The sequence below is a fragment of the Macaca nemestrina genome, chromosome 2, assembly GCF_043159975.1.
Source record: "Macaca nemestrina isolate mMacNem1 chromosome 2, mMacNem.hap1, whole genome shotgun sequence".
NCBI classification, from domain to species: Eukaryota; Metazoa; Chordata; class Mammalia; order Primates; family Cercopithecidae; genus Macaca; species Macaca nemestrina.
Genome location: NC_092126.1, coordinates 126,367,908 through 126,394,878, shown reverse-complemented (window position 1 = coordinate 126,394,878; position 26,971 = coordinate 126,367,908). Strand labels below are relative to the sequence as shown.

The 26,971-nt window shown below is 39.1% G+C and overlaps 1 protein-coding gene and 1 pseudogene across 12 annotated transcripts in view; one reads left to right on the top strand and one right to left on the bottom strand.

The window, feature by feature from the left end:
- The window catches only part of LOC105483175 (calcium dependent secretion activator), a 491,506-nt gene that overhangs the window by 40,644 nt on the left and 423,891 nt on the right, over nt 1-26,971 (top strand). The window lies entirely within an intron of this gene.
- Nucleotides 16,813-16,925, bottom strand: LOC112427145 (U6 spliceosomal RNA; annotated as a pseudogene).

Below are 26,971 nucleotides of genomic sequence, written 5' to 3'. Positions count from 1 at the left end.
AAAGGTGGAGATCCACTAGGTGCCAGACCTCCATCTGAGACATATATTACGTGAAGATGCTTGTGTTCTCCTGTAATGGAACAATTTCAAAATGAGGTGATAGGAGTCTTCATAGAGCTAAGCACAGGATGGTATGGGTTGTGGGGGTGGAACCCAACCACCCACTCAGCCACCCACCTACCTACCCACCCACTTACCCACCTGGTGGTGGTAGACAGAAGAAAGGGAAGAAATCTCAGCAGAGGATATGCCCCTGTTAATTGACAACAAGTTGGCTGTTGGGCGGGGATAGGTCCTGAATGTTACAGTCAGGTAGGAGGTGGAAATGCAGCATATCCTCTGACTTCTCTTGTCTCCATTTTGCATTCTTCTCAGTAGGAACTATTTTTTGGCTCTGTATCAAAGCGATGGCTCTCAGAAATGAGCATTCATTAACATTGAATTTAAAGCCAGAGAGTCAATAATAGCCCAACAAAAGCTTTACCTGTTTATTATTCTTGGCCCAGAACCCAGAGAGTGTCTAGTAAATAGGAGACCATCGGTGAGTACGGTGAATGCTGCACTTTGATACTACACCTGTAAGAGTGTCTAGTAAATGGTAGGGACCATGAATAGGTAGACAAATGCTGCACGTGGAGCTTCATCAAGATGTTTTTACCTTTATCTATTTGTACAATATTCACAATAACCTGTGACATAGATGAAATTATAATATAGTCATCCCTTGGTATCCATGGAGGATATAGCTTCCAGGACCCTCCACAGATTCTAAAATCTATAAATGCTCAAGTCTTTTATATAAAATGGCATAGTATTTGCATGTGTCCTATACATATCCTCTCATATGATTTAAATTGTTTCTAGATTACTTATAATACCTAATACAATGTCAATGCTGTATAGTTGTTACACTCTATTTTAAAATTTTGTATTTTTGATTATTACATTTTATTTTTAAAAATATTTTTAATCCACAGTTGGTTGAATCTGCAGATGCACATTCTACCAATACAAAGGCCCAACTCTATGGGCCTCATTTTTTATGCTGGGAAACCAAGGTCTCAGAAGGTGAAAAGTTGGCACACTTTTAAACCATTAGTCATCAGGTCCCTGAGATGTTGATATGCCACCATTTTTATTAGTCCTCAAACTTCTTTTCTTAGATAATTAGCCCTAGACTAAGCATGTCCACAAGGCCATCAAATCCAGTACAGGGACTACACATGTAAGGTAAGAGTAAGGTAAACTGAATGTAATACAGTTGGAAGTGGTAATGAAATGGAGTGTGCTTATGTCCACTAAAGAAAAATCAAAATCAAATTATTAAAGTGAGAACACAGGTAGACCAAAGTAAGCATCCCATTTAATGATAGAACTGGGTCCATAAGCAGCCAATTTTCAACTTCATCAGCAAAGCTGAAATTTAAAATAAGTCGTAAACAGAATAAGTAGAAGATAATTTTTAAAAATCTGCTGGTATATATTTACATGTTATTAAAAGCATATTTAAATAAATGTGCTTTTTAAAATTAAGTATGCTTTTTATAACATCAAATTTGGCCCTCAACTGTGAATATATAATTAAATAGAATATTAAAATGTTCTGATGTGCAAGATAAACCTAGGCGTAACCACCCTTGTGTTACACAAGGCTCTTCTGTGTTCGTTTGCCCTTTGGTGCAGATTCTGGTAACGTGTTTTTTTCTTTTTAAAGCCATTATGGCAAAAGCTATTATCTCAGTTACTAATTGGCCATTTGCCCAGTTCCTTGTCAGTAGTTCCACGTTTTTGCCCAGTTACTTTAAAAGAATTTATCTGATGATTGAAACAATGGGAACAGTTTTGTGAAGACCACCCCAACCCGGGTTAGGCTACTGCACATTTGATAGTTTAAAATAGTGCCATGGTAGGAAGAGTGCTGGAATTGCCATCTGGAGCCCCGGCTCCACGACTTAGAAGAAGCGTGACACCCAAACACCCAAACCTCTTACCTGCACCGTGTGTCAGTAGATCTCCATGGGGAATGGAGGGTTTAACTCCCAGAGGGCACAATTATTAAAAATGTTGAATAACAGTGACTGGGCAGAGCTCCTGGCATTTAATGGTTGGGAACCCACCATTGCTACAGACCCCACAAGGCATAGGATAGCCCCACACAGTGAAGCAGTGTCCTAGCCAAAATATAGAAGTTCTCTTTTTGAGACACATTGCTGAGGCAATTTATTTACCTTCTGTGAACCACATTTTCCTTATTTGTAAAATGTTCTACTGAATTTACAGGATCATTATGAAGATCAAATGATATATGTGAAAGTGCTTTGTAAGTCCTAAAGCACTGTATGCATGGGAGGTATTACAATGATTACACTAAGTGGCAAAGAGAGGCAAAGCTCTTTACAACAAATTGTGAACTGTACAGCTCTGTAATCTTCCTCTTTTAAAAAAAATATGGCTTAATCTGCACCATCTGTAACAAAATGGTTGTTTTGATTCATTAAGGGCTTCTGGTTCTCCCTACTCTGGAAACCCCTCAGTGTATGTGATTGTATATCAAAGCTATTTGAAAGATCGGTTTCCTGATTATTCATAGAGTCTTAGAAATCTAGGCTTGGAAAAGTCTGCAGAACACACACAGCATAACTGCTAGGAGTATGAATTTAGAGACCAAAGGTATCTAATTTGAAACCTGACTTCACCCCTTCCTCACTGGCTTTGGGACCTTGGGCAAATTAATTCACTTTTCAAATCCCCACTTATCTATGAAATGGGTATTAAAGTACGTGCCTCATAGGAGGGTTAAATGATAGTCTTTGGCACAGTGAGTGTTCTCAATGAAAATACACTTTTATCTTGTTCATCCCCCATAAGGTATTAGGTGTCCCCCAGTACCCAACCATCTTTGCAACATTTGCTTGAAAAGTGGCCATCCTGAATTGTTTTTCACACCTCACTACCAATGGAAAGATCCCATTTTCAGACTTCTTGGAAAGATATAGTTAGGGATTATATTGTATTTCCAGCTATGGGATAGATTTCTTTACACACCTGGGTGGGGGGAATCAAGAAATAGCACCCCCACACCCTCTGCAGTACATTGTCTGATCTTGTCTGCAATCAAATTATCTACTGGGATGTGGTGTTTCATATCAAGCCTTCCATCAAAACCATTAACAGGCAGTTAACAGTTGATGTGAAATTCTTGGCTCCCAGCAGCAGCTTAGGTGTATTTTTAAATATTCCGTCTGGCAGCTCAGAAGGGGAAAAAATACTAAAAAGGCAGCAACCAGCAGATTTTCTTCCAACAAAGATCCTTTCCCTACAACCTGTCCACCCCTTTCAAGGAAGGAATAGGTTAGAGATGCTGTACCTAAATAGCAGAGTGACCATGTTACCTAGCAACCAAACTTAAGGATGGGTGTTAGACATGTTACCAGTGCAAGGAGACCCTCCCTCGGAGTGTCACTTAAACTGTAAGAGTATTATGTTCCAGTGACTTCCGTGAAAGGTTAAGAATGATGTGAAAGCCCCCTCTGTCATGAGTTTCCTTTCAGTTGCTCAAGAGCTATAGAGACTTGAAGACCCATCAAGGATGATATTTAAAGATATGAAATAGCACAGTTACAAGTTACTTTTCCCAGACCACTTTCTGCCCTTCTTACCATCACACCAACTTTTAAAAAAACTTTTATTTTGAAATATATGTACATTTACATGCAGTTGTAAGACATAAGACAGAGATCCTAGATCCCCTTTCCTCATTTTTCCCCAACAATAACATCTTGCATAGCTACCATACAATATCGCAACCAGGAAATGGACATTGATACGGTCCATCAACCTGACTCAGAGTGTACCAGTTTTATGTGTACCATGACACCAATTTTCAGGAAAATGTAATCTCCTACTGATCTCCTATTGAAACAAACCCCTCTCTTAACTTCTAGGAGGATCTCCTTTCTCTTTTTGATAAGTCTGATCAACTGAATACAGGACCAAAGCAAAAGTCCTTATCTCTCAGAAATTCTCCATAGTTCCACAAGAAACTGACTCTCTTCTGCCTCCACTGCATCTTCTACCATCTGCCTCAGAATTGTTGGGATAAGGCAAAAGCTATGTCCCAAGGTCACATTAGGATTCAGGATCAAGCACAGCAGCCCATTTTTCAGTTATTTATAAGTCCATGGCCTGTGCATAGACAGACTGGCAAAGTCTACATTCTTTGAGGTCAAGGAATTTGAAGATCTTATTGTCACCCTGGCTTCTCCCCTGATGCCTTAAGCGCTGCTAAAACCTCCCAGCTCAAATGTATAATTCTGTATCTCTGTCAGAATGACGCCTGAGAGTAGGAGAGAAAGCTTGACTTGGAGGTGTAGTCATAGGAAGCGCTATTGTACCTCCATGCATAGGAAGCTGCTTAGGCTGCAAAGAGCTGTTTTCAAAGTTTAAAGTTATTTTCTTTTTTTTTTTTTCTTTTTTTCTTTCTTTTTTTTTATTATTATTATACTTTAAGTTCTAGGGTACATGTGCATAACGTGCAGGTTTGTTACATATGTATACTTGTGCCATGTTGCTGTGCTGCACCCATCAACTCGTCAGCACCCATCAACTCGTCATTTACATCAGGTATAACTCCCAATGCAATCCCTCCCCCCTCCCCCCTCCCCCTATTCTTAGCAAAGTTTAAAGTTATTTTCTAAGGCCAGCAGTGATGATATGAAAGGTTGCATGGAAAAGGCTTAAGGCTAGAAGCTAGAACAATTGAAGTTTAAATCCCAGCCCCATTATTTCCCATCTATGTGACAAATGGCCTTACTTTTTGAGCCTCACTTTCCTCACCAATAAGGGATTGGAGATGGAGATAACAGTGCCTACTTAATAAGGCATTCTGAGGTTTACATGATAGAAGACGGTGGTTCTCAAACTTGAGCATGCATTGGAATCACTTGAGGGGCTCGCTGTACATCCATGCCCAGAGTTTCAGGGTTAGTAGGTCTGGGTTGAGGCCTGATCATTTGCATTTCTAACAAGCTCCCAGGTGCTGCATTGCTGCTGCTGGTTTGCATATCACATTTTGAGAGCCTTTGTGATCCAGTTTATGATCACACTTTGGGAACCCCTAAAATGAGTGCCTAATAACATATCCGACTTTGGGTATTTACCCAAGAGAAGCTAGTTCCCTTCCAAGCTAATAAGGAAAAGGTGCCTCTCCTACCCATAAAGTAAACTGAGTTCTCTGACTTTCTAGAAACTGATGGAACTTCCTGGTTGACAGAAAGCCATGTCTATAACAAGCAATGTAGAACAAAAGGCTGTGAAATTATCAAGCATATATGACAAGTGTCCATAGCCAATTTTCTTATTTCCCAGTGTGAGAGTGATTTTCTTTTACAAAATAAAACAAATTTAGGGTTAGGGGCTTTTCCCTGGATATATGTGACTGTGTATGTGTGTGCTGGTACATAAAGCCGACTTCATCCCTGACACGTAATATTTTAACCAAGCAGGACTATAACACACAGTTTTGTAGCATGTGTATGTGGGAGAGAATGTGGGAGAAGGAAGCTTGGGAAAACAAGTGTTCTTAGAAGAACTGCAAAGAACCTCTCATTAGAGAAGCAAATTAAAATATTTCAGTCCCTGGGCTATTCTTTTTAAATACACCAAATTACATCAGTTTGTAATGGAAGAATAAACTGCAGACTTTATAGAATTATCTTTTTTTAAAAAACAGTGGTGGTATACTTCACTTGTGCTGTGAGCAATATAAAGAAAATTACTCGAAGTATTTTCTTTGCCACTGTGGATGGGTTTTTTTGTTGTTGTTTTTGGGTTTTTGGTTTGTTTGTTTGTTTGTTCATTCATTTGTTTTTGGCAAGGGTGGATCCCCAGGGATAAACCTGAAGAATTATTTTGATAATCTCCGGTGCCCTGAATTTCCTGACATTGCATGCAACCCTTGATTTCTTTTTATTAGCTCGCTCCCCTGCAGTCTCCTTACATTCTCTGACTTCTAACATTGGAGGGAACACTCTCACAACCCATGATAAAGCTTACGTTTGTTCTCTTAGCCTCAAACGTGACTTCCAGATTCAAGGTGCTATTAAATCTGTTCCTGCCATAAACAGTATAGTTGACTCCATTTTTAGCAGATGATAACTGTTGAATATTCATACATCAAACAAACATCACTAGCTCTAATTTTCTATCAAATATCTAGGCTGTGCTTTGAAATCTATCTATGAAGACATTCTTTTTCTTTCTTTCTTTCCTTTTTTTTTTTTTTTTTTTTTTTGTTTGAAGTTATTGCAACAGGTACCAAAACACAAGCTGAGAAGTATTTCAGAAGGATAGTTGAATGACAGTGACAATCTCAGCCTTGGATTATCAGTTTGAATTTGGTTTTTTGTCCAAATCCTCCTGATGTGAGATTATTTCAGGCTGTTTTTCCCCTTGCACATTATGTAATGCCTGCAAAGAGGAGAAGTCAGATGGAGGATCAGAGCAGGAGCCGTGGCAGAAAAACATGGGCAGTGTTAACTTAGGCTGTCATGCAACTTGTAAACCTGCAGCCCCCTAAGGTCCAGCAAGATGCAACCGACAGGACTTCTGATCCCCAATCAGTTTATTCCCAGGAAAGGCAACCAGCAGGAATTGAAATAGTAATTGCTTTCCTTTATTCAAAGACATCATGGTTGAGACGATTAAAGAGATTAAGGCTTACCTCCTTCAGTGCACCAGAATAAATGTAGTCTGCTTTTCTGATAGGACTGTAACTGTCAATCAAAGGATTAAGCCTTTGGGGGGTAGAAAGAGGAGGTGGACTTAAAATGTATTTGAATTTGCAAACTACAGCTGTGTATTTTAATCCTGAAGATACACATTGATCTTTCCCCCTCTTTGAAGTCTGCTATTAGCTACAGGCTCTCTGGCCCCAACCACTTTTCTTATATATTTTTTAAAAAGCATATTTTAAAAACTCATTTAAAAATCATACTGCATTGAATCACCCAAAGGGAAAATATAATTAAAGTAGCCATTTGTATTGCCCTCAATGAGAAAAAACTTTGGAAGTGTGCTTAACTTTGGAATATACAAGTCTGATTGTTTCATCAGAAATTTCAGCACTGTATGTCTAAAAATATATTTTTCCAGCAGGTTTGGAATTTCGTACTTATGAGGAGGCTGTTTATCTATTTAGCAATTTAGCTGAGGGCCTAATATAGGTTTTTAATCTTAGCAGCACAAGTATGTCTGTTGGTTTAAATCGTACCACCTGAGTTAGTGCTGCCACAACACACACATTCTGTTTTCTCATTAGCTGTCACACAATTGTCTGCACCTATTAATTTTTGAAAAGATAATAGATATTCTTGGAGAAACCAAGACAAAGTGGCAGAATAAATGGCAGGTCATTTCTCATGTTGTGGCAGAACTTAAGCATTTGCAAGTTTCTGACTATTGTCAGTCAAGACTCTGGGTTCATTATCTAGACCTTGACATCTGTGTTCCTAATCTGCAAACTCAATTTCTTTCCATCATTTTCCTGCCTGAAATGTCCAATCAGTCAAGACCTGTTTCTTTTATTTTTTTAATTTAATTTAATTTTTATTTTTATTTATTTTTTTTTTGAGACAGAGTCTCGCTCTGTCACCCAGGCTAGAGTGCAGTGGTGTGATCTGGGTTCACTGCAACCTCTGTCTCCCAGGTTCAAGCCATTCTCCTACTTCAGCCTCCCGAGTAGCAGGGATTACAGGCATGCACCACCACACCCAGCTACTTTTTGTATTTTCAGTAGAGACTGGGTTTCACCATGTTGGTCAGGCTGGTCTCAAACTCTTGACCTCAAGTGATCCACCCGTCTTGGCCTCCCAAAGTGTTGGGATTACAGACGTGAGCCACTGTGCCTGGCCAACCTTGTCTCTTAATATTTCTATATCAAATGAGCAAGCTAACAGGTCTGTTAGAATATTTAGGAGAAATCCACCCATTTTCCCATCTATTCATCCATCCATCCATTGATTCATTTATTCAGGTGCCTACTCTGCCTCATGCCTGGTGCTCAAGACACCAGCTGTGAATAACATGAATTTATTCTCTACCCTTATGGAGTGTATAATCTAACATGGAAAGCAAATGTTTAATAAGTAATTAGGCATTTGAGAAAAGGTGAAAAAGAGCCTGGCAAGGGCGATGTGGTGGGCAGAATTACAAGAATGCCCCCAGTGACACTTGCCCTTAAATAATCCCCTCTGCTTTGTGTGTGAGTAGACCCTGTTAATATGATAGCACTCCCTTGATAAGGTTAAGTTATATGGCAAAAGGGAAATTATCTCAGTGGTCCTAATCTAATTACAGGATCCCTTTCAAAGAAGAGCATTTTCTCCAGCCTTTAGCAGTCTCTCTCAAGTCAGAGAGACTCCAAGCATGAGAAGGATTTGATGCACAAACACTGGCTTGAGGATGGATGGTCCTGTGATAAAGCATGTTGATGGTCTTTAGAAGCTTAGGGCAGCCGCTAGCTGACAGCCAGCAAGGAGGCAGAGACCTCATTCCTAGAACCACAAAGAACTAAACTCTGCTAACAAACTGAGCTTGGGAATGAATTCTTCACCACAGCTTCCACATAAGAGTCCAGGTCCTATGACACCTTGAGTTCAGCCTTGTGAGACTGTTATGGGTTGAATTGTGTCCAGCAAAAATTGAATGGTGTCCCCCCATGTGTATGTTGAAACCCTAACCCCTGGTGCCTATGCCTGTGTCATCGTTTGGAGACAGGATCTTTGTAGAGTTAATCAAGTTAAGATGAGATCAGTAGGGTGGCCCTTAATCCAGCATGACTCTGAGTGGTGACTTTATCAGATGAGGTAAATTTTGACGCAGACACAGAAACACAGGAAGAATGCCATGTAAAGACACAGACATAGAGGGAAGACAGCCATGTGAAGATGGAGGCAGAGACTGGAGATATGCTACTGCAAGGCAAGAAATTCTTGGAGTTACCAAAAGCTGAAAGAGGCAAAGAACACTCTTCCCTAGAGCCTTTGGAGGACGCTTGGCCCTGCCAAGACCCTGAGTCTGGATTTCTAGACTCCAGAATTGCAAAATAATATATTTCTATTGTTTTAAGCCACCTAGTTTATGATATTTTGTTAAGGCAGCCTAGAAAACCAATACAGAGACTCTAAAGCAGAGAACCCAGGTAAGCCTGCCCAAACTTTTGACCTACAGAACTATGAGTATAATAAGTGGTGTTTGAAGCTCCTAAATTTGAAGTGATTTGTTATATAACAATAGCAAACAAATACAGACTAGTATGAAAAGAGTGTCTTATCTAGCTAATCTGAGGGTGGTTTTCCAGGAGGGATGCTTAAGATGAGGAAGAAGGCCGGGCATGGTGGCTCATACCTGTAATCCCAGCACTTTGGGAGGCTGAGGTGGGTGGATCACAAGGTCAAGAGATCGAGATTAGCCTGGCCAAAGTGGTGAAACCCCATCTCTACTAAGATACAAAAATTAGCTGGGCATGGTGGTACGTGCCTGTAGTCCCAGATACTCAGGAGGCTGAGGCAGGAGAATGGCTTGAACCTGGGAGGCGAAGGTTGCAGTGAGCCGAGATCGCACCACTGCACTCCAGACCGGCAACAGAGTGAGACTCTGTCTCAAAAAAAAAAAAAAAAAAAAAAGATGAGGAAGAAAGAGTAAGTAGGAATTGTCTAGTAAAGAGGAGAAAGGGAAGATTGGTCCGAAAAGGGGGAATGGTATATGCAAAGGCCCTGAAACTGAAAAGCACCAGCTGCATTCAAGGAACTCAGCTGTTCAGGCTTTCACCCTTCAGATAGTATTGTTATTAATGTCAGGCCTAAACTAGGTGCTAGAGACAAAGTAAGGACCTGTAGACCTCTTCCTTGTCCTTACTGAGCTCATATTTTAGTAAGAGAGGTTAAAAATATATAACCAGGCTAAGAAATAATAATTCCACTGTATACAGTAGGCTCTGAAGGATAAAATATAGGACAGAGGCAGAAAACCCCAGAGTATTGGATAAAATACTGAAAATGAGAGGGAGAGTCATGTACCATGAATCTGGAGGGGTAGGCAATGCCGGATCAAGGAGGGTGCTGTGATTGTCTGTTTCTCTATTTGTGGAATATTTCAGAAAAATGCTGTCTCCCTTACTGAAAATTCACAGTAGCTATACTGCGGTGATCATCTCAGCACCTTGTGTGGTATACACCTGTACCCTTTCAGATTGAGGCCAATGTACCAAATTCTAGACCATTCCCCTAATCCAACACAGGATTATACTCCTGGGGTTGTATGGCCTGTTCAGGATCATTGGACTTTTATGAAAACTCAATGCACCCATTTTCATTGCATCTTTTTATTGTTTCTTTAATTTCAATTTATTTGTATCATGTGTGTGCATGTGTATGTGTGTGTGCATGCATGCATATGTGTGAGGTCCTCAACTATCCTCAGTTCAATGATCCACTAGAAAGACTCAAAGATAGCAGAAAAGCTGTTATACTCATGGTTACAGTTTATTTTAGAAAAGATACAGATTAAAATCAGCAAAGGAAAAAGTGCATAGGGCAGAGTTCACGGGAGACCGGGCACAAACTTCCAGTTTTCCTCTCCAAGTGAGGTCATAGGACAGTACTTACTGTTCCCAGGAGCAATGTGTGACAACGTGTACAGAATGCTACCAACCAGGGAAGCTCACTCAAGCCTTGATGTCCAGGATTTTTAAAATTAGGAATTGGTTACATAGGGATGGAGTGCCCATATGACTGACCTTAGTTACATAGTCTCCAGCCCAAGCACCTCACTGTTAATCACATCTTTAGCATAAACCATCTGCCATGGCGCAATGCCACAGGTATACAAAGACACTGTTATCAGGCAGGATATTCTAAGGGTTTAGAAGTTATCTCTCATAAACTGATGAAGGGGGTGGGGCATGCCTTTCTTTGGAATGTGTAGAATTTGAACATCATAGACCTGCTGAATCCACCCTTTACTGTAACACACACACACACACACACACACACACACACACACACAGATTGTCATTGCTTTAACCCTCACCCCAAACTTTGATCTTCCAACATGTTGTGAGTATCATCACTAAAACCTTCGGATTGTAGCAAAAAATAAAAATCATTTTGCAGAGTTTTTTTTTTAATATTCCTTGATGTAGTGGTTTACAAACATAGATTCACATTGTAAATATGTAAATATACTTGGAGACTTACTTTTTTCCATTTAATTTTACTTTATTGAAGAATAATTTACATCTGTTCAAACAGATCTTCAGTGTACAGTTCACTGAGTTTTGACAAATACATAACCCACACTTCTTTTAAAATATTGACCATTTCCACCACTCTAGAAAGTTCCCTCATGTCCCCCACAGTCAATCCCTGCCCACCCACCTCTACCACCATCCCCTGGCGCCAGTAACTGTTCTTCTCTCTTACTAAACATTAGTTTTCCTATTATAAAATTTCATAAAAATGAAAACATACAATATGATCTTCTGTGTTTGGGTTTTTTTTCCCCCACTCAGAATAATACTATTGAAGTTCAACTACGTTGTATCAGTAGATTGTCCCTTTTAACTGCTGGGTACTTTTACATTGTTTGGCTCTAACACAATTTATGTATCTATTGTCCTTTTGATGGACATTTTGACTGTCTCCAGTTTTTAGCTATTAGGAATAAAGTTGCTATGCTCATGCTCATACAAGTTTTTCCGTGCACATATGTTTTCATGTCTCGGGTAAATAGCTAGCAGAGAAGTTGCTATCTTGTAAGGTAGGTATATGTTTATCTCATCTGCCAAACCATTATGCAAAGTACAGTAGTTGGGCTATTTACCCTTCTCCCAGCAATGTATGAGAGTTATGGTTGCTTCACGTCCTTTCCAACATTAGTCTGTCTTTTTAATTTTAACTGTTCAAACAGGTGTGGAGTGGTATCTTATGGTAGTTTCATTTGCATTTTCCTGATAACTATTGATGTGGAGCACTTTTTCGTGTGCTTATTAGCCATTCATGCACCTACCTTTCTGAGGTGTGTTGTCAAGTCTTCTGTCTATTTTACAAATTCGGTGATTTGACTTTTTGCTATTGAGTTGTAGGAATGCTGTCCCTGACTTAGCCTCCCCTGAGATTTTGATACAGTAGATCGAGTGCGGGTCCCTGAAGGCCTCTGACGTGCACATAAGTTTAAGTACCAGTGGAATCATGGGTCCAATGTCAGTTTGCTAAGACTTCAACTGTACTTGGCAGCCCTAACTTGAAATTTCCCCATCCAAAGACTTGCTTGGTGGTTATTATAAATTGTTAAGGAAAACATTAGAAAAACAATTCTCAGTAGGTGGTTTCTTTCTCGCTCCGGACTTGGCGCTGAGTTTTAACATCGACCTAAAGCTAGAAAATTCCTAGGATTGGACAAAGTCACTTAAACCAAATGTGGGCTGCACACAGGTATTACTGAAATTATTAAAGGGTCCTTGAGTTGATTTATAGCAGCATCCTAAACCACATCCTGTTTTTCTTCCCTCCAAGGGAAACGTGGTAATGTAGACATTTGAACTTGGAAGCCCACATGCAATCTGCATTCTTTTCTAAATCAAATTGATTTGGAAACTACTTGAACTTTGTGTTAATGTTCACATTGTGCCAATTTACCTAGCAAACAACCTCCCTGACCCAAAATGTTGGCTTCTTTCTACTAGGTAATTTCTTGAATTTTCATACTGATTTACACAGTATACCGAACAAGCTACCTGCTTAAAGACAGGGATAAGAGATTAAACAAATAATTTTATGCAGTTATTTAATAAACCACAGACATTTTCTCTTTAAAGGAAACTCCAGATTTGGAAGTTGTTTTGACTCATAGTTAATGGTTCTAAGGGATTAAAGGACTAAAAATCAGAGTAACAGACACTTCTCAAAAGAAGACATTTATGCAACCAACAGACACATGAAAAAATGCTCATCATCACTGGCCATCAGAGAAATGCAAATCGAAACCACAATGAGATACCATCTCACACCAATTAGAACGGCAATCATTAAAAAGTCAGGAAACAACAGGTACTGGAGAGGATGTGGAGAAATAGGAATGTTTTTACACTGTTGGTGGGATTGTAAACTAGTTCAACCATTGTGGAAGACAGTGTGGTGATTCCTCAAGGATCTAGAACTAGAAATACCATTTGACCCAGCCATCCCATTACTGGGCATATACCCAAAGGATTATAAATCATGCTGCCATAAAGACACATGCACACATATGTTTATTGCAGCACTATTCACAATCACAAAGACTTAGAACCAACCCAAATGTCCATTGATGATAGACTGGATTAAGAAAATGTGGCACATATATACCATGGAATATTATGCAGCCATAAAAGAGGATGAGTTCATGTCCTTTGTAGGGACAAGGATGAAGCTGGAAACCATCATTCTCAGCAAAGTATCACAAGGACAAAAAACCAAACACCACATGTTCTCACTCATAGTTGGGAATTGAACAATGAGAACACTTGGACACAGGAAGGGGAACATCACACACCGGAGCTTGTCATGGGGTGGGAGATGGGGGAGGGATAGCATTAGGAGATATACCTAACGTAAATGATGAGTTAATGGGTGCAGCACATCAACATGGCACATGTATACATATGTAACAAACCTGCACGTTGTGCACATGTACCCTAGAACTTAAAGTGTAATAAAAAAAAATCAGAGTATTCAAAGAATCAAAAAGTTTCCACAAACTTAAACATCCAAACTGTGCAGTAGATTTTTTCCTTTTCCAGGGAGCCCTGCTGCCTTAATTAAGGCAATACAAAGATGGCGTGTAGATTGTATCTCATATGATAATGTTGAATGGTGTGACTTCCTGAAAGATAATGCAGAGACCCTTCCCTGTTCCTCAGGAAAGTGTATTGAAATTGATTTGCGATGCTCACCATCATTCAGCAAAAATATACCTTTCTCAATGCTGTGTACCTGACCTTTCAAGATATGAGGTTCTGAAGTTAGCCAGAGAGCAAACGCAAACAAATGGTGCAGTGTCCATCAAATATTCTGTTATCATGATGTTTACAAAGGCTCTTCAGTCAAGTTTTGATTCTCTACATAAGAGAGAGGAGATATTTTAAATCCTAGTGATGTAAGATGTTCAAATCCTTAGAGACTCCAGGTAACCTCTGCTCTAGGGACTTCATATGCCTTTGCTTTCACTTCCTGGCCTTGGATTATTTTATGTGATTCCTCCTAGGTTGAGGTGGAGAAAGGCCAAAAAAGTTTTACTAGATCCTTAACTTCATTCACAACTCTGGTTAGAATATTTTGATAAGAAGGAGGAGGAAAACCTGGGCTTCAGCTTAGCATCTGGGTCACTAGCAGATCGTTGTTACTGTGGACTAAAGAGATTTGAAAACTAGGAGGGTTAGCACAAGTTACTGAAATGTGGAAAGAGTGATTACTATGTGTCAGCTCTGTATGGTTTGCTCCAAGAGAAATTGCATTTTTAAAGCTCTCCTGTGAAAAATGTGAGGCTTTCTGAATGCACAACTTCTTACAATTCTGCACTAAGGTAGGTTCCTGCAAAGGTAGTGAGGTCGTGTTTATCTAGCAGTGCTAGGAAGGCTTCATTTAGCCATGGCTGCTTTAAATATATACATAGATATTTAAAGTTATCATCAAGGGGAAGTTTTCTTCCTTTTCCTCACCCCAGAGTAATGTGTTTGCTCTAAATGGCTGTCCTAAGCTGCACATTGAATTTTTTGTTGTTGTTAAGTCATCTCCTGTAATTTCTATATGATGTTTGGAAATAAGGTTGTTTTAACCCAACTTACTTCCCTGGGTGGGGAAGAATAATAACATACCCACTTTTGTAAGCAAATTTATTTGAGGATCAGTGGGGGTGGTGAGTGAGAGACAACCTCTAAGCCCACAAGTAGTCAATTCCTTGGGGACTGCCTCCAAAGCCTTCAGTTAGCTCAACCTTTTCCTAAAGAGACACCAGTTCAGAAATAGTTAAAATAGGAAAGGATTTTTTCCCACTACATATAGGCTTTGGTATGCATAACACATTTTGTCTTCCTTCTGGCCATAACAATATTTCTTATAAGTATGCTAAGTTTCATAGTAAGAGCAGGTCAGAGTATCATGCAATTGTTAATTTAAAGCTTTATTAAAATATATACATCCCCCACAGCCACACTCTACAGGAGTTAAGTGGGTAGAGAAAAATTGATCTCTCTTACAGCCCAAATCAGAGAATGAAATGAGAAATCAACAATAAATATTTTAACCATTCAAGTTCTTCATATCATCATAAAAAGATCAATTTGAAGATTGCAGACACATCCCAAAGTTGTTCTCATCCAATCAGGAAAATATAGTTATTACTTATCTTTCCTTCTTTTAAGTAAATGTGCTTGAAGAAGAGAAAGACCTGGACCTAGGGAGTGCAGGAAGGCACGGGAAAGAGAAGGGAGACTCAGAGAGAAGGAAAGACACAAACTCAGAGAAAAACATGCCTTTTACTTAAAAGCCCTATCAGTTGTTTTGCCTTGATTTAGTTAGAAACTCAAAAAGGTAGAAGCAGGAAGCAGCACAATAGGCCCAATTTTTAACAGAAACACATGGGGCAGGAGTGTATGATAGCAAGCTTCTAACTTTCTCATGGTCTGATTATTTTTATGGAAGTGGTATTGAAGCATAATGAATGTCAGAGAATTGTATAAATCCTACATGCACACACCCATATAGTCTGCACCCAGATCAAGGAACAGAATGTTATCTGTCCCCCAGGAGACCCATCCTGCCCCCCTACCAATCACTTCTCCCCAACCCCTGGTCACCATTATCCTGATTTCTCAGACCATAGATTAATTTTTCCTATTTTTGAACTTTATGTAAATGAAATCATAGTGTGATGTCTCGGTGACTGGCCTCTTCACTCACTAATTTGTGAGTTAAATTTTTTATGTAACAGTAGTTGATTTTCAGTATGTGTAGAATTCCATTGACTATCACACAATATTTCACCCATTCTACTGCTCATTGGCATTTTGCTTATTTCCAGTATAGGGCTATTATAATCTGTGTTGCCATGATTAATCTTGTATGTACCTCGTTAGTGAATATTTACCTACATATTTTATCTTCATTTATTTTAAGAACAGCAGTCTCCCATAATACTAAGAAATTGAAATTTAATTTGTCTTACGAAACTATATACATGTAAAAAGTACAGTACAATTTCAAAGGAATTGACTAGCTCTGCTAAGAGAGACACCAAAAAGAAGATGGAAGTCCCACAAAACCTGTCTTGTGAAGTTTGTATCAAAATGGAGTTAACTTTTAAAATGTTACAATTTGTTTAGTGATTCATTTCATTGACTAATTGCTTTGATCTTTAAAGTAATGAAAACAGTTGAAAGAGGAAAAGAGTGGGTACTCCCTGTGCTTAGCAATTAAGTTTCATGGAGATAATTCCTAAGGATGACAGAGGATAAAGTATACCCCAGCTTCATTTGAAACATGGTCTTGCAGCAACAAATTTGTGTTGTATTTTCAGAATATGGCTTGACAGTTTTGAAGGAATTGTAAGTTTGAGAACCACCATAATCCAGGTTCTCTCATAGTGTAACTTCTTCCCAGGATTGAATTAGACGTGTGGAAAGTTATAAGCCCATACCAAGATGAACCATACATGTGAAACACACAGATTTAGAAGAAATTATATATTAAAAAAGTAAATTATCACCTGAATAGGTAAAAGAAATTTTTATATGAACTGCTTCACGAATTTATGTCATCCTTGCCTAGGGGCTATGTTAATCTTCTTTGTAATCATTCCAATTTTAGTATACGTGCTGCCCAAGTGAGCGAGCGTTTGTACTGATTATGTTTTTAAATGATAATATTGTGAATATATTAAGTTAAACATATTATGAAAAGTTCATCTATTTCTTTTTACTTTATTAAGGGAGCTATAAAAATTTAAAGTTACATATGTGACTTTTGTTACATTTTTACTGTGTTTTTAGATCTTCACATCACCTTTCAAAGACTGGTGGTTTGGCCCAGAAAGCAATGAGTTTGACAGGATTGGGGAAATGAATTTCTCAGGTGATATATTACAAGTGCTTACTTTTGGCATCTACCAGTGGATTTCAGGGCCTATATAGATTTAGTGCAGTTGCAACTATCTTTTACCTTGTTATTTCAAAGCTTCAATAGTAAGATTAATATAAATTTAGTAAGTGCTAACTGTGTGCAGAGATAAGAGAGATATATGGCCACTGTTTCTCATTGAAAAGTTCCACACATTTCATTCATTCATTCATTTGTTCATTCAATAAAAATTTATTGAGCTTCTACTCTGTGTTGGCAACAAGGCAAAGCATATGAGGTTTGGTAGTAAACAAAGCACAGCCTCTACTGTTTGTTGGCCACTTGTGTGTTTTCTTTTGAGAAGTGTCTGTTCATGTCCTTTGCCCACTTTTCAATGGGGTTATTTGTTTTTTGCTTGTTCAATTGCTTAAGTTCCTTGTAGATTCTGGATATTAGACCTTTGTCAAATACGTAGTTCACAAATACCTTATCTTATTCTGTAGGTTGTTTGTTGATAGTTTCCTTCACTGTGCAGAAGCTCTTTAGTTTAATTAGGTCCCATTGCCAATTTTTTTTTCTTGTAGCAAGTGCTTTTGAGGACTTAATCATAAATTATTTCCCAAGGCTGATGTTAAGAATGGTATTTCCTAGGTTTTCTCCTATGATTTTAATAATTTTAGGACTTATAGTCAAGTCTTTAATACATCTCGAGTTTATTTTTATATATGGTTAAATGTAGGGGTCTAGTTTTGTTCTTCTGCATATGGTTAGCCAGCTATCCCAGCACCATTTATTGAATAAGGAGTCCTTTCCCCATTGCTTATTTTTGTCAACTTTGTTGAAGATCAGATGCTTGTAGGTGTGTGGCTTTATTTCTGGGTCCTCTATTCTGTTCTACTGGCTTATGTGCCTGTTTTTGTACCAGTACCATGCTGTTTAGGTTACTGTGGCCTTGTAGTATAGTTTGAGGTCGGGTAATGTGATTCATCCAACTTTATTCTTTTTTCTTAGTATTGCTTTGGCTATTTGGGCTCTTTTTTTGGTTCCAAATAGGTTTTAGAGTAGTTTTTTAATTCTGTAAAAAATGACATTGGTAATTTGATAGAAATAGCATTGAGTCTGTAGATTGGTATAGGCAATATGACCATTTTAATGATATTAATTCTTCTAATCCATGAGTATGGAATATTTTTCCATTTGTTTGTGTTTAAATGTTTTTGTCCTGTGCCCTTCTAATCCTGTGCTTTCTCCATCAACCGCCATCCACAGCCTCAGAAAGCAGCTCATTTAATTTCTACCAGAAAGTCAGAGATTCAGGAGGGTCACTAACTAAAAGGGTCTTACACATACATACATAAATCATTTGCCTGGAGAGCCATGCCCTCGGTCTGATGCTTTCAAATGCTCTCTCATATGGAGAGATGCATAATCCACTCACTTATAATTCAGAAAGGGGTCCAACGTCAATTTCCTAAAAGAGCTTTCTTTTAGAAGATAGAGAGGATGCATTTTGAACCATTTAATTGCTCCTATGAGTGACTTGCATAATGCCTATATAACCATCTAGACAGCACATGTTGCCTGAAACAGCACATGCCAGTTATTTTCTTTGCTGCCTTTAAAATGAAATTGCATGCGCATCTGAAGCTGAATGGCTCCTGATGTGTGATTATACCTTTACCCCGATTCTAAATAGAAAAGATGGCTTTTTTAATTAACTCATTTTCTAGCAGGAAGGGATCATTTCTAAGGAGTGACAGTTTCTGTGTTCAGATTTCAGCTCTAGTCCTCACTCACTGATGAAACTTGGACGTATTAGCCAGACAGCTTGAGCAGCATCACCTCACTTGAAGGCCACCTTATGTATTAAGGCAAAAGGACTTTTTAAAAAGTGGCATTTACTTGATTATATAGTAAAATAATGCACATTGTATACAATGTACACATGCAGGAAAGTATACAAAAGTAACTTAACAATCACCTGTCTTTCCACCACCAAAAATAAATATCATGTGTTAACTTTTTTGTGTACCTCCTTCCAGTTGTTTTTGAATATTTTTTGACAGTGGAAGCCAAACTATATCTATATAATTATGTATTTTGCCTCTTTTACTTGGCGTTACTGTGTAAATACTTTGCCTCATAATGAAAATCTTTTTAATGTAATTTGCTTTTATATATACCATTAGATAAGATAAACATATTATTTAGTCTTAGGAGGAAATATAAGTAGGTAAAAGACATTTAAGCCATTAAAAAACACTGAGGTAGATAAAAGCTGTCTTAAAATATTAAACACAAATAAATACTAGTATCTGTAAAGTTTCATACTCTCACATAATGTGCTTTCTTTAAGTTTATAAATTAATTTGCTTAAATTATGAAATTTAGAGACAACGGATGTCCTCATTTTGGGGAGAAAGATGCTTTCTAACAAAAATCAGCCGATGAGGATTTAATAAGCACCAGCCCTTGCCCCGTATGAAAGAATTGTGAATTACCAGTTACAGCATCGATGCCATTGTTCAGCTGCCTGAGCAAAACATGAGGTGGCACACCTGTCAGAGAAGGAAGAGAAGTGACTGCTGGAGAAGGTCTTAGGAAGCCTTAAACTGGGCTTTGAAGGATGGGGTAGGATTGAAATAAGACTTTATAATGCAGGGCTTTTAGCAGTCATATGCCATATTCCTTAATCTACAAATGGTGGGCTTGCAATTATTTCTAAACAACAAATATAAATCCATAGTGCCAAATGCATGCATTTTCTTGAGGCTTCCAGTGTGGATGGTGTGTACTTCTGAGAGATGGAAATAACAAGCAGATAACTCTAGAGGTGATTATGCAATGAGCAGTTCTGGAGGAGTGCAGGAGAATGTTGGCTTACAGATTTTTTTTTTTTTTTTTTTTTTAATAAGATTGGCTGGTAGGAGGAGTGGGTAGAATATGTGGAAAAAAGAGGAAAGAGCAATTAGGTAAAAATGTTAGGCTACTCTCTTAGTTAAATATTAACAATATTGTGGAGCATTTGACTTGATTTATTCAAATGTGCTTTCCCTCCAACTCCTTTTGCAATTTACATCACTGACTCAGCTTTTGTTGGGGCATCAACCTCTAAGAAAGCTTGATGAAAGCTAAGAACCACGGGTCCCAGTTTAAGAAGGGCTGGTTTATAAACAGAATCTGGTTATATAAACTACTATTCCTCTATTCTGGGTTTGTTTCCCCACCACCAGTACCAGTTCCTTTGGATTTTGTACCAGGTTCATTTGAATTGGAAGGGGAGAAGAAAGCTCAGCTTAACTGGCAGCCTCCTTTGTGCTTTGTGAGCAGCTCTGTGCTAGGCACCAAACACACATAAGAGCCCTGCGTCCTCACAATCACCATCACAATCACAAATGGGCAGCATTTCTACTTGTGGACCGGGAGTGGAAAACCCAGGAAATGACAGTGGGATATTCAGCAAAGGAGGCTTACAGGGAACAAAGACCCTCAAGAGTGAAGCTATGGTTTTAGGATACAGCTATTCAGTTTTCTATGACTTAGCATGCAAAGACATGGATTAATTCTGCTACAGAACTGTATTTTAGCTGGATAATGGAAGTCATTTTGTTCTCTCCATGATTATCAGAAATTCATACTCTGGGAAAGAACAGACAACAGACCATTTGTAAAAACCAATCCAAGTAATAAAAAAGTTAATAAGATACTTTCATGAGAATTTCCCCCAATGATTTTAATATTTAGTTGGCATGTACTTGAAAAGCTGCTTCTTAGAAATTGATACTCATTAATGATGATGATATTAATAATAATAATATCATATGACCACTACTACTAATATGCTTTGAGTGCTCATTATAAACTGGTAGTTATATTGGGTGCTTGTGTGAATAAAATTGCTCAATTATTTGGCCATAGATAACATCATCGTCCTTACCTTTTAGAGGAAAAACTGAGGCCCATGTTCCCTTACATGGAAAATGGTTTTTAGTTCAGGTCCATCTGATACCAAAACCATGCTTTTGACTGCTACTCTCCATTGCTTGTTTAGAGCTGTAAGGGATCTCAGGGAAGGTCATTTCCCATATTAGGGGCCCCTAATGGTAGTGGCTTGACCAGCATCACACAGGTCCTTAGCAGCAGAGTTAGAATTGCATCCTGGTCTGTGGCTGTAAGTAGATTCAAAAAATATGCAGGCCAATGTGGACCACTCGAAAATAATCCTGGTATTCAAAGATTATTTGTGAGTGATATGGCTATATTGTGGCAATTGCAGCAAAATTAAAAAGCAATGTTTTATGTTAAGATGTAATTGTATGTGTTCAGAATTGTGGGGGTGAGAGTCTATCAAAGAAACATCCACAGTTTTATATTCTGATGTGTATGGTATTACCATACACGTATTTGTTTCACGGATATTATGCATCATCTACGATATGACAGGCACTGTGCCAGAGGATGGAAATACAGCAATAGGCAAGACAAACCTCATCCCTCCTGTTGTGGACCTGACATTCTAGTGGAATAAGACAGAAGACTGTTCAAGTAATTAATAAGAAAAATACCGGATAGTGATAAGTGCTTTGTATAATGTTAAAGCTGGGTGGTGCAATAGAGACCTCCTGGGAGCTACTTTAGATTGGGCAGTCTGGGGAGATGACAATTAGGCTGAAACCTGAACAACAAAAGGAAACAGTCACATGAGATAAGAGGAATGAGTGTTCCCGGCAAATGTAACCATGATTGCTGTGGAAAAGCTCTGAAATAGGACAAACCCTGAGATTGGCTTGCTTGAGAAAAAGAAGGCCTGTGGCACTGGCATCCAGTAAAAGAGGGCAAAGGTAATAACATCACAGAGGTGCCCAGGGGTTTGCTCTTGTGGATATTTCTGAGCCAGAGGAAACAGTTTGAACGTTATTCTAAGTGCAATGAGAAGCCATTGGATGTTTCAGGCAGGAGGAGCGACATGATTCAATATATTTTTTTAAAAGATCACTAACATCTGGGAAGTATGAAAAGCAACAGTAGGAGCTGGGATTTCAATGAGGAAACATGACAATTGATCAGCAAAGGACTGTGGCAAGGACTCAAGTGGCAGCAATGCAGATGTACAGAGGTAGTAGGATCTGAGCTATATTTGGCAATAGACCCAACAGAACTTGACGATGGATTAAGTGAAGGAAAAAGAAAGAAAAAGCTAAATCAAGAATAGTGTCTACATTTTTTGTTTGTGCAGTTGAGTACATGGTGGTATTGTTTACTGAGCTGCAGGAGGAAGAGGTTTAGGATGGAAAAGTCCAGAATTTTGTTTGGGCTGTGTTAGGTTTGAGATGCATATTGTACTCCACCATGCAGGTGGAGGCACCCATTAAGCATTGGATCTAAGAGTCTAGTGCTTAGTGGAAGATCAAGGCTAGAGATACAGTTTTGAGTGTCATTTGCATAAGAGGTGGCACTTAAGGCCCCCTATTGGATGATAATATCTAAAGAGAAAGGACACTGAGGAAAGGATACCCAGGACAAGGCCCTGGCGCTCCCCAACGTTTGACATCAAACAAAGGAGGCGGAATAAATCATGGATGCTGGGAAGGAAGGTCGGGGAGACTGAAGGAAAACCATGAGAATGGTACCCTGGAACCTAAGAGAAGTTATACAAATAAGACATAGCTGGATGCCACTAAGGAAAATAAAGAATGATGATGACAAATAGCAATCAACCTGGGCCTGAAGCGGGACTTTTTGACCCCACCCTTTGACCCTGAAGACTTTTAAGAATAGGTAACCAGACCACCAGGAGAGCTTCAGCCTGTCTCTCTTTCTCCACTTTTACTTTTTCTCTCTCATTCTCTGCCTCTTGACTTCTCTAAGTCTCATTTTCCTGGAGAGTCAGACTCAAAATCTTGTACCCCAGTTTTCTCATAAGGCTAGCAATTTTTTATCTCATTTATTATTTTTATTCCATTTAGATATATTCAGCATTTTATTCCATTTAGAAATGTTCAACATTTAGAAATTCCAAGTTGGGGGAGGGCGCAGTGGCTCATACCTGTAATCCCAGCACTTTGGGAGGCTGAGGCGGGCAGATCATGAGGTCAGGAGTTTGAGATCAGTCTGGCCAACATAGTGAAACCCCAACTGTACTAAAAATACAAAAAATTAGCTGAATTTGGTGATGTGTGCCCGTAGTCCCAGCTACTCGGGAGGCTGAGGCAGGAGAATCACATGAACCCAGCAGGTGGAGGTTGCAATGAGCCGAAATCGCGCCATTTCATTCCAGCCTGCGCAACAGTGCAAGACTCTGTCTCAAAAAGAAAAAAAAAAGGAAAAAAGAAATATCAAGTTGGTAGTACCTAAAAATTGATGGGAAATAGCACCCTCTTGACAAAATCTAGATGTATAACGGTTGACCCAGAAAAATGAACTTCAGTAGAAATAATGGCCAATGAAAAAATCACTGTGGCAATATATATTTGAAATCTTTGTGAATAAAAACTGGTAGATGAAGTAAACATGTATTAAAGATTTTCAGGCCGGGCGCAGTGGCTCACGCCTGTAATCCCAGCACTTTGGGAGGCCGAGGTGGGCGGATCACAAGGTCGGGAGATCAAGACCACGGTGAAACCCCGTCTCTACTAAAAATACAAAAAAAAATTAGCCGGGCGTGGTGGCGGGCGCCTGTAGTCCCAGCTACTCAGGAGGCTGAGGCAGGAGAATGGCGTGAACTCGGGAGGCGGAGCTTGCAGTGAGCCGAGATCAGGCCACTGCACTCCAGCCTGGGGGACAGAGCGAGACTCTGTCTCAAAAAAAAAAAAAAAAAAAAGATTTTCAAAAGAAATAAGCTCAGCCCTATGAAAATAATTCATAAAAATAAAGATTGAGAAATTGGAAATGAAACTTGCTTGAAGAATAATGAACAGGCTCGGTGGTTCACATCTGTAATCCCAGCACTTTGGGAGACCGAGGTAGGTGGATTACTTGAACTCCTGAGTTTGAGACCAGCTTGGCCAACGTGGTGAAACCTCATCTCTACTAAAAATACAAAAATTAACTGGGTGTAATTGTGGGCACCTGTAATCCCAGCTACTTGGGAAGCTGAGGCAGGAGAATCACTTGTACCCAGGAGGCGGAGGTTGCAGTGAGCTGAGATAGTGCCACTGCTCTCCAGCTTGGGAGACAGAAAAAAAGGAAATTTGATTAAATAATTAAATTGGCTTACTGATATGTGTCCAAGAAACAACTGCCTTGATGAAGATTCTCCGGTGTTGATTTAAGTCTGATTAATGTTTGTAATCAAGATATTTAGACATTAGTAGCATTGAAATGGCAGGGTCAAATGCTTGGGTCAAAATGTCTTATTCCCTGATAGACCCATTTTGTGCAATAATATATGAGGAACACAAACTATCTTTAAAATACGGGAATTAAAGACTCATTGAAGTCATCTTTAATTTCAAAGCCCTTGATTTGAAAAAGTGATCCCTTTTGGACTGTAGCCTTCACTGTCCCGAGACTATAAATATTAGAGAGGAAATAATTATTCCAGAATCTTATTCAGGAAGAGTTCCTGATTCCTTGCCTGAGCAAGGACAATTTCTAAATTAGTGTCATTTGAATTAGTGCCTTTTCAACTGCAAACAGTTCTCTCAAAAATGCTTGCTTGTTTCCTTTTTTAAAAAAATCACATTGGGTTGCAATTGAGGTTAATATTAGTTAAATTCTGCTTTGATCATTAAATTCAGTAACATACTCTGCCAGTTACTAGCTGTATGTCCTTAAATACGTTACCCAATTTCTCTAATCCTTTTTCCTCAACCATAAAGGGGACCAGTAACACACACCCCACAGGGTTATTGTCACGACTAAGTGAGAGGAAGACTTTAATGCCCTGTTTCTTTTTATTTATTTGGAGATAGGATTTTGCTCTGTTGTCCAGACTGGAGTGCAGTGGAAATCACAGCTCTCTGCAGCCTTGATCTCCCATATTCAAGCAATCTTCCTGCCTCAGCCTTCTGAGTAACTAGGATTACAGTTGCATGCCACAACACCTGGCTCATTTTTTTCGTTTTCTTTTTTTTAACTGAAGACGAGGTCTTGCTATGTTGCCCAGGCTGAATGCCCTGGTTTAAAGTAGATGCTCAATGAAAGTCTTTACTATTGCTACTATTGTTAGTATGCTGTACATTTTCTATGTACAGAATGTAATTACTTTAGCTATTTGGTCTGAACAATTTGTCTCCCAAATAGTTTGCAAATTTTCCCAGGCAAGGGTTAGGCTCTTGTGCTTTATTAGTGTCTTTCATTCCTCTGTATCAGTCATAGCAGAACACAGCTGGCAGAACACAGCTGCCTCATCCAGACTGGGTAATTGAGGGGTACATAATGAAGGGATTATTTAGAAAAGGTTGGACAGAGCAAGGAAAAGCTATAAGGGATGGAGAAACACCCTGGGGCTAGCAACAGCAGGGAGCCCATAGCTTGTAGAGGCGGGGAGGAGGTTACCAGTGAGAGCTTGGAACACAAAAGACAGGCCACTCAACAAGAACTGTGGTTTTAGACAGAGAAGTGCCAAAGTCTATCTGGCAGGAAGGAGTCAGTAGATTAAATACTTCAACCTCTCTCTCTTCCCACCCTGATCTCCTGCTGGTGCCTCTCATTAGCTGAGCTCAACAGAAAAGCATCAGGCAAGAAAGCTGGTTACAGCAGTCTATAGAAATCAGCATCCCTGAGCAGAGCAGAGGGGAAAAGGGAAGATAATGGATCTAGGGAAGTAAAATGAGCGTAGGCAGCAGAGCCTCTTCAGCCTTCAGTTAGTACAGCTGCTTTACGTATAGTTAGTGCTGATACGTTTGTGGAAGGAAGGGAAAGGAAAACTGATTGAAGGCAGTTCATAAACTATAGATGATTCATCTTTAAATGAAGATTGAGAAAAACACTACGTAATAGCATAGTAGTTTAGAGGTAAGATTTGAAAGCAGACCAACCCCGGTGTGAAATCAGACCAACCCCTTAGTGCTTCCTAATGGAGTGATCAAAGGCAGTTACTAAATGACTTAGCCTCACTTTCTTCCTCAGACAAAGGGAGATAAGGTTAATACCTACTTCACAGGTTGCCTTTGAGGAGCAACTGAGAGGATGGATACAGTACACTGGGCACAGAAAGCAGTGCTTCAGAAATGTTAGCAAATGAATTCTCAATAACAGTGAGCGGTTCTCGACTGGGGGAATTTTGACCCCTAACCCCATTCCAGGGAACATTCTGCAGTGTCAGGAGGTATTCTGGGTTGTAACAGCTGGGGAGTGCTGCAGGCATGTAGTGGTTACAAGCCATGAATCCTACTTCAATATGTCACCATGCCTAGGACTGCCACCCACAGCAAAGAATTATGTGGCCCAAAATGTCAATAGCTCTGAGGTGAGAAATCCTTCCCTGTACTGATTTCATCTCTGTATTTCCATCCTTGGGCCTCTATATTTCTTGATACTGGTTCTTAAAATTCATGATTATTTATACTTTATTCACTCTCAGTCAATTTGAGATTTTTGTTCTCCTCTTCCCATTGAAAGGTCAGGACATACTGTGTATATGGCATTTCAACACTATGTGATTTTGTCTTTTCACAATTTCAAGTAAATGAACAAATATATAAATAAATGTAAAATATAAATCACTGTGATATGTTGTAATCGGAACTACAGCCACCCACTATTAAAGCACTTATGTCAAATACATGTTATAGATTTGCAAGGCAACAATACACAATACAGAGCGATTTCTAGGGGTGTTTCAAATCACCAGGGAGCAACATATTGAAACATGTTGT